Source organism: Pseudonaja textilis, chromosome 1 (genome assembly GCF_049901715.1).
Source record: "Pseudonaja textilis isolate UNSWEBS1 chromosome 1, rPseTex1.2, whole genome shotgun sequence".
Lineage (NCBI taxonomy): Eukaryota > Metazoa > Chordata > Lepidosauria > Squamata > Elapidae > Pseudonaja > Pseudonaja textilis.
Window position 1 is genome coordinate 112,890,200 of NC_141990.1, and position 14,797 is coordinate 112,904,996.

The following is a 14,797-nucleotide window of genomic DNA, read 5'->3' on the forward strand; positions in this document are numbered from 1 at the left end:
TGAAAGTAAGTCTCTTATGAATATTTTCAAGGTTTTGTTGTTGTTTTGTTATTAATTTTAAGACATTAAAATATATTTATTTTTCCTCAACTGATTCACAGAAAGAAAATTCCAGGGTTAAGAGAAAAGTAAGGAAGTAAAAACTATAGTCTACTATACTTTAGAAGTAGACCGATAACTTGATTTCCAATTACAATGGATGGTCTATCAAAATCTTCCAATCACAGAGCTTTAATGAAGGATATAATGCATGGAAAAATCCAGGCTCCTTGGTAATCTGGTCATACAGAAACTCAACAAGAGGTTTGGGGCAGTCACTTGGATTTAGATATGCCACTGGTTCTTACTTAGAAAATACTGGATGCTAGCTCCACATTCATCCTTCTGATTTTTTGCAGGTTTCTTTTTCTAAGGAAGGATTTATGTAGGCTACACTTTTCTAACAATTTTGTAACCCAGGCCCACACTAAACCTAAGGAAGAAAAAGAAAAGATATGATGAGATATTGAACATACCTATGAAGACATATTGTACTTATCCATTCGGAGTTTTACAAGTTCCTTTTAGTAGGGTCATCCTTATTTTGGACTGAAGATAATTTTAAGATCCATTGCCAAAATCTTCATATAAAATATTTTTTAAACAAAGTTACAGGGTTTAAACATTTTCATTCAAATGGAAAACTCATTCTTGCTTGAATTTGTTCATCTTAAGCTTGGCAGACCATGATTTTCTTGGAAGGATTAACTCTGCTTTCAAATCATATCTAGTCCTGGCAAGAAATAAAAAAGGTTATTTGTGTCTTCCTTTAAAATCTATAATGATAGTGTAGTTATTTGCGGTGGAGTGTATACCTATGGCATGTATTTATGTCATTGTATGAATGGACATTTTTGGAAAATGTAACATGATGAGATTACTTAAGCAGACTATATAGTGGAAAAAGTTGTGGAGGAAGATCTCAGCTTAAGCAGTATGTGGAAAAATTCCAAAATGAAGACCCCAAGAAGACTCCGCAAAGAGATAGCTTTTAAAACAAGGAATGGTTCCCAGATGAACTAAATAACATTCAAGTGGAAAAGCATCCAGTTGGATTGGAATATATTTCTACCTGGACAACCAGACATTGAGTTGGGCAGGTATATACAGGCATAAATCAACCAATTTTCCAGAAGCCAACAATAAAAATTGTAAACCTGTAATTGTTTTTTTTTTACATATCTTGAATCCATGGACATGATGCTAACATTTGCTGACACTCTACAGCCCTCCGTATATGGGTTCCAATAAAACAGAATATTTGTAGCTCAGGGTTGAACTGGGGAGTCTTTGGTGCTCTCTGAGCTTGATTGTTTTCTTACAAATGATTCATCATTTGACTAGGCAACATCTTCAGTGCAAGGGAATGTGGGGTTTATTCCTTGGTCTGTTAGCTTTTGCAACAGTATGGTTTTCCTCTGGTTAGTTCCTGGAATAAGAAGGGATGAATTGATTAGAGGAAGCAAAGGACAATTCAAAATGCAAATGCAAATGCAAAAAAACATTTGTCAAAACCTGGATGATTACTAGATGGGAGCAAAGAGTTAGATTTTCTATATTCCTTTGCTGTTATCTCATGGCCATTTACTTTTCTGCAGTCCAAATGTGATACGCCTTCTGATTGGCTGCAAAAGCCAATTTTGATACAGTACCACTGGTAGGGTGATATAACTGGGTTAGTAGCTGACTGGAAGAAATGGGGCATCTCTCATCTATCCCAGAAATTGTTGTGCAATTACCGTGCTTGACACATTGAATGTCTGGAGGAAACACAGGATATAAATCTAAATAAAAATTAGTCCATTCTATGGCTTCCAAGATGAAAGTGCAGGTTGTCAAAAGGATGCTGCTATCTTATTCAAAATCAATAAGCTATGAGAAATCAGCAAAGCATTGAGTTTGGTATAATATTCAGGATGGGATACATATTCACTAAATTCCTTGATTATTGACTATTCCTTAAAGGGGAAAAAAAAAGAAAAAAAAGAAACTCCATACCCCAGAACTCAGAAGGCACTCCGATGGAAATCTTCCTTGCAAAAGAGTGGCAACTAAAAATCAGCTTAATTGGTGGGCAATTGCATTTTAAGAACTGAGTCAAATTAACTATTTTAAAGCATGGAATGACTGCTAAACATAACAGATAATTCAATAGATGATGTTTCTCAATCTTGGCAACTTTAAGATTAGTAAAGCTGAACTCCTTCAGTTCCCAAGCCCACTGGCTGGACAATTCTGGGAGTTGAAGTCCACACTTCTTAAAGTTGTCAAGGTTGAAAAACATTGCTGTAGAGTCTAGACCACAGGGGACTTCAAATGTGACAGCTTTAAGACTTGTGGACTTTAACTCCCAGAATTCCTCCTCCAGTCATGTTAGCTCAGGAATTCTGGGAGTTGAAGTCCACAAGTCTTTAACTTGCCAAGTTTGAAGACCCTTGGTCTAGACATATATTGTGACATAATTACATGAATGACCTTTTCAAACTATATAATGACAAAAGGTGAAACAGCATAAAGCAATTTACTGATTGAGAAGGAAATACAAGCTGAGGAACAACCTGTGGTATATATACAGACCTCATCAGAGAAATGCATTCATGGTCTTTCTCAACAAACAAGGTAACTTCCTAAACTGCTTTTTTGGCTCTTGGTTTGCATATTATGCTTCATGTGAATATTGAATTAGCCCATTTTTAGAATGTGGCCTACAAAGAAGCCAAGTAGGCTAGGCTCACACAACCTTCTAAGGCATAAATAAAGAGAACCAAATTTAAAATAGCTAAGTTTTACAAAGGGTGCAAACACAGCAACTAGGTATTTAACTAACATATGTAGAACCCCAACCAATTGTCTGAGATTCTTGCCCTCATCCTGAGTCTGCATTAGTCACAATCGTATTCTAATAAAATTTTAATGAGTGGCACAAGAACATATCTTGAAATGATTCATGCATCTGAAAGAAAAGTCTGTTTTCTTTCTCCCTTATCTCTCAGAAAGTCTAGCTATAAACTAACCACAAACCCACTCCATTAGGAATTATTTAGAAGGATTGCTGAATATTTCCCACTCAAGCAGCCACTGCGTTTTTGTACTGCCCGTCCCATCAAAAAGAAAAAGCTCTAATTCTACACATAACCGATCTTTCTGCTACATTAAGATCCAAGAAAATATGGTCCCAAATGAGATCAGAAATTGTAATGTCAAGCTTCCTGGAGATCAGTGGATCAGTTGATACCATTCTTCCCCCACTCTACCTTACAAGAATTAGCAAAGATGAGAGGTTATTCATTTATCTAGGATGCTTTGAACACAGCTTACAGTACATGGCAAAACAGCAGACACACGAGCAATAGCTTATATTTTCTTTAAAAGAAAGAGTACATCCATTTGATGACACCAATAGTATGTGTTTAAATGGTGGTGTCTGGAAAGGTGTTAACTTTTCAGTAGAATTTCCCTTTGGCAGACATCTGTGGTCTATGGATTCCTCTGAAATTCCAAAGATTTTATGGGGGATAAAAGTCTTCTCAATTCTTCCGACTGTCAAAAGCAATTTCCATCTTGCCAAGCCTTCCAGAACTCACATTTATTTTCTCATAAACATTTTGAGTGCTTGAAAACTGGTTCAAATTAGCCTAGCAAGCTTGAAAGAAGCAGAATTTGATGATGCGATACAACAACTCTCTTGGGCTAATCGATAGACTGTAAGTGCTCTCTAGAGATTTGCAAAAGCTGTTACCTAGTTTACAGTGCATACCGATGCAGGTTTTATTTTGGTACAATGCATTTTAATTTTGTTAAACAATACTTTCAGCATACTCTTCTAATTTCTTTGAAAATGTTCTTTCAAAGAGATCCATATGGTGGGAAAGATAATGGGAATTCACCAAAGGTTTGTTTGTATTTAAGTAGCTGATTTTCAAGGAAGGGAGGATGAAACAAGCTACTGGTCACTGGAATAGCCTGACTGTACGAATCGTGCAATAGTAAAGAATCATAGTGATAATCATGTTGACTTTTTCCTTTGTGGTGGTACAACTAAGTCCAAAATTACTACCCCCCACCCAGTGGTGGGATTCAAATTTTTTCACTACCGGTTCTGTGGGTGGGGCCAGGTGGGCATGGCCAGATAGGCGTGGCCAGGTGGTCATGTGACTGGGTGGGCATGGCTATGTGGTCATGTGACTGGGGGTAAAAAGTCTTTTTTTTTCTTGTTTTCTTTCGCAGCAACCCCCACGCCTTGTTTTTGGCCTAGTGGGCCTCAGGGAAACCACCTGGCTGGTGAAAAAAGAAGCATTTTGAAGCCTCCTGAGGTAAGTACAATGCTGGGGGTGGGTGGGGGAATCAGCTTTGCCATGCAATTTAGATTAGCTACAAAGCAAGAAATCCAATGATTTCCCTGCTTTCCTGGCTAATCTAAATCACGTGGCACAGCTGATCGTTCCTTAGCTGATTGTCAGAAAGACCAATTTGGCCAAACCGATCACATTTTTTTTTTTTACTACTGGAGCCGAACCTGCAGCTTTTCACCTCCACCCTTACCTTTGTACAAAGTAAAAAAAAAAATCACAACACTGCACTAGTTCATAGTTTTGGTTGAATACAAAGTATGCAGGGCCAGCAGTGTGTTGCAGCTGCTCAAAGAACAAATGCATTTTTGGACTGCATCAACAGGGGTATAATGCAGAGATCATAAGAAGTTATAGTTCTGAGTGGTGCGGTGGCCTAGAGGTAGAGCTCTTGCCTCACAATCAGGAGGCTATGAGTTTGATCCTAGGTAGAGGCAGATATTTCTCTCTCAGGGGAACACTGAGTTTATATCTGCTGAATAAAACTCCGCATTGGCGACAGGAAGGGCATCTGGCTAGTAAATATTCAGCTCGATTCAATTGCTCAGACTCCACCCTGCAAGGGTTTAAGGGGTCGTTAAAAGAGAATGATAGGAAGTGATAGTTCTGCTCTGTGCTGCACTGGTCAGGCCACACCTGGAATATTCCATCGAATTTTGCTTGCCGCGATTCACAAAGGATGCTGAAGTACTGGAAAGAGTGCAGAGAAGATCAACAAAGATGATAATGGGATCAAAAGCTAAATCTTATAAACAGCATTTAAAAGGACTAGGTATGTTTAATCTAAAGAAAAGAAGGCTAAGGGGAGATATGATAGCAGTCTTCCACTACTTGAAATAAAGTAACTAAATTAGTAGACCAGCAAAATACTGTGGACATAATATATTTAGATTTCAGCAAGGCATTTGACAAAGTAGACCACAACCTATTTCTTAGAAAGCTAGAAAAATGTGGAATAGATAGCACCACCACTAGATGGACTTGCAACTGGCTGGCAAACCATACTCAATGAGTAGTCCTTAATGGGTCAAGTCTACATGGAGGGAAGTAAGCAGTGGGGTGCCACAGGGTTCTGTCTTAGGCTCAGTACTCTTCAATATCTTCATTAACGACTTAGATGAGGGAATAGAAGGGGAATTTACCAAATTTGCAGATGATAATAAGCTGGCAGGAATAGCTAACATCCAAGAAGATAGGCTCAAGATCCAGATGGATCTTGACAGACTAGGACACTGGGCCATATCTAACGAAATGAAATTCAATGTAGAGAAAAGTAAAGTCCTACACTTAGGCAAGAAAAACCAAAAGTACACATATAGACTGGGTGAAACCAGGCTCAATAGCAGTAACTGTGAGAAGGATCTTGGAGTCTTAGTGGACAACCAGCTAAATATGAGCCAGCAGTGTGCAGCAGCAGCCAAAAAAGCCAATGCAATCCTAAGTTGTATTAACAGAGGGATACAATCAAAATCAAGGGAAGTACTAATATCACTCTATAAAGCCTTAGAAAGACAACACCAAGAGTACTGCATCCAGTTCTGTTCACCACATTACAAAAAAGATGTTGAGATGCTAGAAGAAGTACAGAGAAGAGCAACCAGGATGATTAGGGGACTGGAGACTAAAACATGTGAAGAACCATTACAGGAACTGGGCTTGGCTAATCTGGTAAAGAGAAGGACCAGGGGAGACATGATAGCAGTCTTCCAATATTTGAGGGGCTGCCACAGAGAGGAAGGGGTCAAGCTATTTTCTAAAGTGGCTGTAGGCCAGACAAGGAATAATGGATGGAAACTGAACAAGGAGAGATTTAACCTGGAAATAAGGAGAAACTTTCTGACAGTGAGAACAATCAACCAATGGAACAGTTTGCCCTCGGAAGTTGTGGGAGCACCATCACTTGAGACTTTCAAGAAGAGATTGGACTGCCATTTGTTAGAAATGGTGTAGGGTCTCCCGCTTGGGTGTGGGGTTGGATTAGATGACCTACAAGGTCCATTCCAACTCTGATTAGGTTATCTGTTAAGGGAATTTTCTGACCAGGAAATCTATTAAGCTGTGAAACAGCCTGTCTCTTGGAATACTGGGTGCTCCATTACTGGAACCATTTAAGCAAAGGATGGAAAGCCATGTGTCTGGAAGGGTCTAAGGATTTAGGCTGTGGGAACAAGTTGGATGAGGAGAGCTACAAATATGCTGCCAACACTGATCCTATGAATTGCTCTGCCACTCTGTCATCCCATCGAGCCCACACCAGTAGTTTGATAATTAGAATATGCTAAAGCAATTTGTCAGTTGCTCCAGTGAATGTGGACAGCATTCCAATAATCTATTAAGGAAGGTACTTGGCTGAAAAATAAGATGTTAGCCTGCAAAGAATTGGTTTTTGACATGCTATTTTTAGATAATCGTTGCAGTCTTACCTCAGGATGTTTAGAAATGGATTTCTTTGGGATCTGTTTTAGGATTTTTCTGGGTATTTATATCAGGCTGACTGATCTGTAATTTATTTCTTTTCTCCTTTAAAGATGGGGATAATATTCAATTGTCTGATGTTGTACCTCTTCTTACTATATAATTTTACTATACAATTTTCTGATTTAATCCTTTGGTTTTATGAAATCTGCTTATTGTCAAGCACCTTCCTTTGTCTCTTCAACCTCTCACTTACTTTGATCAACTGTTTACATAACTAGACATCTGACACAGCTCCAATTTTATGATGGGATAACATTCACATACCTTTTACTAGGAACGCCTTTCCCTATTTTTCCCCAAGGCACAAGATAGTAGAGCAGCTGGGATCTTTTGATGACTAACGAGAAGATATAGATAACTGACAAATAACTTTATTTACCCTATCACACATTCTCATCCCCCCTTTTCTTTCTCTTGTGACTCACTGTTGGTCAAACATCTAGTTTAGTATCACTATAGAAAGATCGTCTATCATGAAAGAAATTAAACTTTGGTTTCAGATCTTTTGTACTCTGGCTAGTTGTTGGGCTGGTTGCCTTGCATAATTGATTAATATTATCACATTAAATGTTTACTTCATTAACCAGCATCCTTATTCTTTTGAGATCAGCTTTTCTAACTCTCAAAGTTTGTCTTTTTAATTTTAAGAGCTTATTAGAAGGGCCATGAAAACTGGACAGTGGGGCAGGGTGCTAATAGAGCACTGGTGAAGTTTATGTTGTTAAGAAAGTTTAAGAGCTTCATTTTTGCTACTTCTTATGTAGGGTCTTATGAGTTTCTTTTGTTTTAATTGGTTTGCCAATCAGAGTGCCTTTGCTAGATAGGCAGCCATATAAATATGATAAACAACTACATAAGCAGACCAACAAGATGTGGGCATGACTCCCTGAATAAGGGCTTCCTGAATTGTCTTTCATAGATGCTGGCTCTAACTGTTTTAGTCACCTTCTTTCCACAGTTATTTCATTCTCCAGGATTTCTGATTGAGCTCAAGCTTCAATTCCTCTTGCCCCTGGCTTTGGCAAGTGCTGTGGGGAAGACACTATTAGTTTACTAAATTTTGTTTACCAAATGTTGCCAAAATTTGTCTTTTTCGGTATTCCCGTCTCAAAAGGCTGCACGGGAACTTCTATTTGCAATGCTTTGGATGGTGGACACTTTGATACAACACAACGTGTTTCAAATTGAAGCAAATCACATTGCTTCTTTGCTTCATGGAAGAGATTTATTTAGTAAGAAAAGTTATCTGACTCACTTCTGTATTTCATGGCTCTGGATACTCTTTCTTGGAGACCCATTATTCTTTTTGTTTTCTATATGTGCCCTTTTCACTTTCGGCTCTTCACTAATCTTTGTGTCATTACATTGAATTTCTCTGCAGTTTTCTGTCCTGTTCCCTCCTAATCACATTGGAATTGTGTGGAGTGTGGTTTTTAAAATCTCCTTTTGAAAGAATTCCCACATCTTAAGCTCCTCCTCCTAGTAGCTTATCATGACATATTACTTACTTAACCTTTTCTTTGAGTTATTTAAATCCATTTCCTTTTAAATTTTTTTAAAAATTTGTTATTAAACATAAAAGTGCAATGTTTACATAGTGTGTTGTCTGGATACAGTTAATTTTGAGAATTAGAAATAATAGTAATAATAATAATATTCATAACATTCACATAATAATACTTGCTTATCCATTTTAGTGACTCTTCTATGTAATTAATTATTTCTTATGCTTTTAAATTTCTAATTTCTGTTTCTGCTAGTTAGCCATTGATAAAACAAATCGGTTTCTTCCTTCGGTTGCTTCCTTCTTTCTTCCTTCAGTTTCTTCCTTCTACTTAATTTTGAGGGTTAATCTATCCATTTCTGCACATTGTAATTTTTTTTTAAATTACATTTTCGTCTGCAGAGATTTCTTCACTCTTTCATTGTTGTACAAACAGAATTCTAGCTGTGGTTAACACGTGTAAAATTAAATATGTATTCCCTTTTATTGTATTTTTCTGGTAGTAAATCAACTTCCTTGAAGATGCATACTGGTCAATAATAGCTTTCTTCCAATGTTCCATGTACAAATGGTACATAGCATGGCCTCCAGTGGTGGGATTCAAATTCTTTTACTACCAGTTCTGTGGGTGTGGCTTGATGGGGTGGCATGGCCTGGTGGGCATGGCATGGCATAGCTTGGTAGGTGTGGCTTGGTGGGTGTGGCAGGAGAAGGAAACTGTAAAATCTCCATTCCCACTCCACTCCAGGGGAAGGATACTGCAAAATCCCATTCCCGCCCCACCCCACTAACCTGCTTTCCAGCTCCGTTCTCCTGCGCAGGGCAACAACAACAAAACAGATCCAGCCGATCAGCTGAGACTTGGGAGGTAGAGAATAGAAGGGGGTGGGGCCAATCAGAGGTGGTATTTGCCGGTTCTCTGAACTACTCAAAAATTTCACTATTGGTTCTCCAGAACTGGTCAAAACCTGCTGAACAGCACCTCTCATGGCCTTGCTACTTAAAGGACTGCCTACCTCCTATAGCATCTGCCTGGCCAATTCAATCTTGCATTATTGGCACTCTTCAGGTTTCTTCAATTAAACAACATCATATTTCAGTACCCTGGTAGTGTACCTTCTTGGTAGCTGCTTCTTGTCTCTGCATCAAGAGTCCTCACTAGGATCTGGATGGCCTTAATCGACTTTCTGTTGCTTAAGAGGGCCACGAGGACCTGCCTGTTTACTTAGGCATTTGATAGAGAAATAGAGACCCCTAACTTCATTCTATCTGGTCTATTGACTTGCCATCTTTTATGGATTTTATTTATTTTCTTTGATTATTGTGAGCCACACAGAGTTGTTGGGAGTCGGGTGGCATAATTAGCTAACATATTACTCTTGGCTAATATCACACCAGTGATAACTATGTACTTTTAGCAAAACATCTCATATCTTCCGCCATTCTTAAGTGATCATGATTTACAAAAGGCTCCTATTAATCTGTTACTACTATACTCTCTTTGAAGCTGTTCATGGAGCACCTTTAACTGGGCCCGGTGCACGAAGTGGTGGTGATAAACATATCACACAAACTTTAAAATTGCCCAGCAAATTAACTCAAATAAGAGTAAACTAACTTCTCCAGATTAACAAATTTGACCTATTGTCTTGCAACTATTAACATTAGTACTAAAAATTCATCTCACCCAGAGTCCACTGGTATTATGCATTTAAATACATACATACACACATACATACTATGTAATCTATGATCAAGTTTTTCTGAACAGATGCTGAAGACAGGCTATCAATGACTACTATACTGATAACTGTTGATTATATTAAATACTGATTGCTGGGCAGTGATAATGGAAGCTGCAGCAAAGATGGATAGGGAGATAGTTACCCTCCATTCTAGACATGTGAATATGAGATGGATGAGTCTAACTCAGTAGGATTTTTCCTTATGAAAAAAAGGCTCACAATAATAGAATCTGAGAAATCAAGGACAACTTACATCTTAAGATAGCACATTAAGATAGGCACATTCAATTACTATACATCTCATTGCCCAGATCACTGCTCCATATTCTTTGTGCTTTATTTTATTTTCATGTCATTTAATACCTCCACCACATTTTTTTTTCTTCAGGCAGGAAGTTCAGAGGCTGTCTATGTGCAGTTCAGCATCAAGTGAAGAGATGCCTGCAGTGTTTACATTGTTATTTCTATGATTGCAGCTAATACAATTTTTTCTCACTAGTAATGGGGATGTGGTGTCAGGACTCCACTGTTTTCCCCCACTCCCTTTCTGCTGGCAGCTACAGTATCTTTTTAGTTGACATATGGATTTTCTCCCATCGGTCTCATGGAACAGTTTTGAGCTGCAAGCCGTGACTTTTTCTGTTTTTCTCATTGCCCCACGGACTGCTGACCCCGGAGCCATTTTGGTCAGATGAGGTAATTTGGCTTTAGTCGCCTACTATGCTTGAAAGACATTTTAGCCTGCACCACAAAAGAATGACTCAGCAGGCACAATAGCAAGGGTTTCATCATGGCTGGAAAAAGTGAGGATCCTTGGTTATCTTCAAATGATACCATTTCCAAGTTTCCAAGGGATTTAGTTATCATTTTCCCTCCCTCCTCCCTGCCCCAAATTAAGCACACATTCAGTACGTTATTATGGTTAGTCACATTGTCAGCCAGATGTTTAGAGGGGATTTGGCATTTTTTCATCTATCTGTTGAGTCCTTCCCAAAGACCTGGGATAGACAGATTGTATCATCTGATGATATTAAAGGTATTGTGGCAGGATGTAAGCTATTCGAAGTAAAGCTGCCTTTGCAATTGACTGACGGAGATTTTGTCAATGCCGATGGTATGCAAGTAATGCTACAGATGTTTTGGGATTGCACTCAAGGCACCTATTACTATTGATACTATCTTTGCTTTCCTTTTTCACAGTCATTCTACTTCTATTTGCTGCTTTTTCTATTTTGTTATCTTCGTCAGTTCTTTCTCTTCTGCTGTCTCTAGGTACTGCAACTTCTAGTATCCATACTTGTCTTTCTTATCGACACTTAAATCTGGAGTGTGTCTGTTTGAATTCTAAAATCTTAGAGCACTTTAGTTTCTCCATCTTCTATTACTTTATCTATTTTGTAATAATTATACATACAACAATGTTTATACACAAGTTGCCAGTTCTTTAGCTACTCTTGGCTTTCACACACACCGAGTTCTTCCCAAGAATCTAGGATGTCCTCATTATTATTATTACTTGAAAAACCAAGATGCTTTCCAGTACTTGCAAAATATACTTTAAGCCTTCAGTTAATCCTCTGAACAGAAGCAGCTTTTCAGAAACAGCATTTAAAGTCTTTATGGTTACATCCTTTGCTGGAGGATTCTTCTATTCTCTCCTAAATAAATAAATAAGTGACAAATACCAGATATCTACAGCATTAGAATTAAGCTTTTATCACTAATTGCACAGAATTAAGTCATCACATGTCTTAGTACTGCAGGAAGGAGTCAGACCAACTGGAACTGAATATGGAGGGAACTGGATATTCTTGTGAGAGAAGATTGAGGAAGGATCTGATTATACTTTCCATTTGAGTACCTGCCTCTTACCCACCTTCATCTCTCATTTGTCAAATAAGAGGGTAAAGTACACTTGTCTATACTTTTGAAGGCATTTGCCCTATTTGCACACCTCTGTATATTCATTTATATACTTTTAGCAAAGAACTTTACTCCGTGTATGTATATATATCTAAAAATGCATATATTCGGGGGAAATGCTTCCTGAACTTGAATAACCCATAACTTGTATCGGTATAGACCGAATTCTACCAGAGATTATTGAAACTGGGTGAATCCTGATTCAGGGCAGATGGTTTGGCTTTCTAATCTAAAGAGACTTCTCAGCCTTATGACTCATTGATAGAATTAGTCATAAATAATTAAACCAGAGTGGTTGTGCTCTTCAAAATGGTTAAGGAAGTTCTTCATGACTTTAAGAAAAGATCAGCAACATCTGTGGGAATTTGCAGATCCCTTATGGTTCATTGAAATAGCACTGGGTTATAATATGTTTCCCACCATACTCCACATACACAGATTCCAGATGTTTTTATTGATTGCATTTCTATCCCATCTTTCTGTTTCTTCAACAAAGTGCTTGCAGCACAGCAGTGAAAAAAAATGCAACATAAATGTAGATGCTAATACAATTAAAATCAAATGGAAACAAAAAATAATAATTAGTGGTTTAGCCAAAGAGATTTGTTTTTACTATTTATTTAAATAGTGGGATTATGGGAAGGAGAAAAAACATCTCTCCCTAAGGAATGTGTTCCACAGTCATTGAGTCATGCAGGAGCAAGGATTTTCTTACTCATCAAATAGCTGACCTTGGCTTAAGTAGCCAGAAAAGTCCATAATAGAAGAGATGGTTCTCTGGTTAGTCAGATCTGTAGACATTAAAAACTTTAAAGGTCAACATCAATACACTAATTGTTCCCAGAAATCAATTAATAGCCACTACAAATGCAGGATTATATTATGCACCTCATCTGAGGACCAACAGCCCAACTACCACATATTGCATTTTACAGATACTTTTCAAGGCAAGTCCCACATATGACATGTAATAATCATGATAGATTATAACAAAAACGGGTTGTAACTAATCTATGGGCAGCTAACAATCAAGGAGTACCCAAATTCTGAACATGTTTCTACTGGGGGAGTATAAGACTATCGAGAGGAAACCACATCATAATTCCAGAATCAGCGTTATCCTTCAAAACAGCACATTGCCTTTGTCAGGTTTTGAAATCCAGAGATTGTTCTTCCCCATTATTGAGATTATACAACCTTCAAGTGTATTGATTGTTTTCTTCGAATTAGAACACAAGGAGTCATAGACTTGGCTGTCATCAACATTCCGATGGTATCCACTCCAAAGCTTTGAAAGGCTACTCTCGAGAGTTTCATGAGAAGACAGGGTAGAACACTGAGAGCCACCATATGTCATAGTTGTTGATGTCACACCACCTTCTGGACATGTCTCAACAAGGGATGGTTGGAAACACTGAAACACAGTCCCTCCCAAGCTCAAATTAGTCAGATGTCCCAGAAGGATTTTTTTAATTGATGGCATTAGAAGTTGCTGAGAGGTCCTAAATAATTAGCAGAGTTGCTGAGAGGTCCTAGAGGAGTCAGTATTACACACACACACACACACACACCACCCCCCAATATACACAGTTACATATAATATTTATTATTTAATTTAAATATTGTTAAGCCATTTCAATCATACAACCTAAGATGCCTATAACAATATATTTAAACAATACATCACTTGAATCCAAATAAATAAAATTACAACATTTTCAACAATATACTTCACTTAAAAATGAAAATGAAATTCACAACAACTGTGCAATATTTTATCTGCAATTTATATTCAAATAATGGTGTCATAACTCATTGATTGTTCAATCTCTTATTTGCAATCCTAAATCTCTGCAACAACTGCAAATCAAATCAAATCAAGATAATCCCCACTAAAATTGTTTGTTATTCAATAGTCTTTAAAAGACCAGCAAAGAGGACTTTGGGTTAGCAGAGTAATTGAACTAAGGTTTTTTTTAGAGACTAAGGAAGATGAAATAGGAAAAATGGCATAAGGCAAGAAAAATTTTGAAAATTACAGACCAATCTCTTTATGCTGCATCACCTGTAAAGTCATGGAATCAATTATTAACCAATCCATTATTCTCCACTTAGAGACAAACAACCTACTCTCTAATAAACAATTTGGTTTCAGAAAAAAAAACTATCCTGTAATCTGCAACTCTTACACTGCAAAAACATATGGACTACACAACTTGATCAGGGCAAAGCAAAAGATGAAATCTACATAGACTTCTGTAAAGCCTTTGATTCAGTGGTACACGGCAAACTACTCCTAAAACTAAAATCTTATGGTATCTCTGGACACCTGCATAACTGGATAGAAACATTCCTATCAAACAGACAACAAATAGTCAAAATTGGGAGCACCGTATCAAATTCTGTACCTGTCAACAGTGGTGTCCCTCAAGGCAGTGTTCTAGGACCAACTCTCTTCATACTCTACATAAATGACCTCTGTGATCATATTAAGAGCAACTGCATTCTCTTCGCTGTCTATGTAAAGCTATTCAACACCACAGACAATACTGCTACCCTTCAAAAAGACCTCGACTATGTATCAGAATGGTCAATCAAATGGCAACTTCAAATCTCAACAAATAAATGCTCTGTCTTATATATTGGCAAAAAAATTCAGAAAATAAAATACAGGCTGAATAGTCAAGACCTTGATCCAAACCTGATCTAAACTCTGTCAAGGATCTTGGAGTACTCATCTCTAATGATCTAAGTGCTAG

General features: G+C 37.7%; 1 long non-coding RNA gene across 1 annotated transcript in view; it reads right to left on the minus strand.

Annotated features, from left to right (window-relative positions):
- Positions 1-1,208: 1,208 nt before the first annotated feature.
- LOC148127773 (uncharacterized) overlaps positions 1,209-14,797 on the minus strand; it is a 107,007-nt gene continuing 93,418 nt past the window's right edge. The window contains exon 3 of the long non-coding RNA XR_015739827.1: positions 1,209-1,468. This is a non-coding gene — a long non-coding RNA (uncharacterized LOC148127773). The remainder of the gene's footprint in view (positions 1,469-14,797) is intronic.